The sequence below is a fragment of the Colobus angolensis genome, unplaced genomic scaffold (genome assembly GCF_000951035.1).
Source record: "Colobus angolensis palliatus isolate OR3802 unplaced genomic scaffold, Cang.pa_1.0 Scaffold677, whole genome shotgun sequence".
NCBI lineage: Eukaryota > Metazoa > Chordata > Mammalia > Primates > Cercopithecidae > Colobus > Colobus angolensis.
Window position 1 is genome coordinate 36,936 of NW_012120454.1, and position 1,440 is coordinate 38,375.

Below are 1,440 nucleotides of genomic sequence, written 5' to 3' on the forward strand. Positions count from 1 at the left end.
AGTCAGCCCGGCCCAGAGCCGTCCCTCCTCCCTCCCTTCCCAAGTCAGCCCGGCCCAGAGCCGTCCCTCCTCCCTCCCTTCCCAAGTCAGCCCGGTCCCTCCTCCCTCCCTCCCCACGTCAGCCCGGCCCAGAGCTGGGGCGACAGATAGCATCCCGGTCACCTTGGGCTGCCCCCCCAGGCAAACTCCTCTGTCCTGTTCTGGGAAAGCAGGCAAAGTCCCTGCCTGCAAGGTTTCCCCACGTACCTGCGGGACGCCGTCTGTCTGAAGGCACGAAGCCTGCAGCCTCTGCAGGGCTCACAGACGGCTTCTACCGAGGAGGCCCGCCACCGCTGCTCTCTGCTCCGTCTCAGGTGACCACCGGCCATCTCGAAAGCAACCTGCTTTGATGGCTTTCAAGCCTGAAGCGCCTTCCTCTCCAGCCCCTGCCACCAGGGGCTGGGAATGGGGACAGGATGGAGACAGAGGCAGGCCCAGCCCGCCAGTTGTAGGGGCGAGGGACAGATTCACACCACTTGGGTGCCCGGGGAAGGCCCCACCCCGGATTGAAACGTTCGTGGGTCCGAGAAGGTTCTGGGACTCAGCCCAGGAAGAGGCTGGCATGGGGGGGCCCCTCGGTGGAGAGAACCACAGGCGCCGGACCCAGCGGGAGCCCAGGCCCTGCGTCGTCTTGGCTGCTGGGAGTGGGCTGGGGCGCCACGTGATTGCAGCAGGACCTCCGGCGTGGCCTCCCTGTGTTGTGGTCCCCACGCCCATGTGTGCCCTTAAACCAAGGGTCCACGGAGGCCGTCCCCCAGGTGGAAGGAACCTGCAGGACACCCTCAGCAGAAGCCAGATACAGGGTCGCTGGGACTTGTTCCCTCCCTCTCACTCTCCCTTCTGTGTCTGCTGGAACTTTTTCTTTTTTTTTTTTTTTTGAGACGGAGTCTCGCTCTCTGGCCCGGGCTGGAGCGCAGTGGCCGGATCTCAGCTCACTGCAAGCTCCGCCTCCCGGGTTTACGCCATTCTCCTGCCTCAGCCTCCCAAGTAGCTGGGACTACAGGCGCCCGCCACCTCGCCCGGCTAGTTTTTCATATTTTTAGTAGAGATGGGGTTTCACCGTGTTAGTCAGGATGGTCTCGAGCTCCTGACCTCAGGCCTCTCAAAGTGCTGGGATGACAGGCGTGAACCACCGCGCCCAGCCTGTCTTTTTATTAATCGGAGTAACTGTGCAAAAGCAGCACCTCTGGACTCTGACAGTCTCTGTGTGGCACGCATAGAACATCACGAAGACCGCGATGATTTAAAAACCAGTCAGCCTGGCCGGCCGGGTTCACCCACTCCCTCCTCCTCCCCCACTCAGCGAGCGCTGCACTATGAGGGCCTGGTGCATACCAGGAGTGTCCGTCTGGCTCTAAAACACCCTCTGGATTTATTTGGGGGCTGCGGTGGGGGAAACAG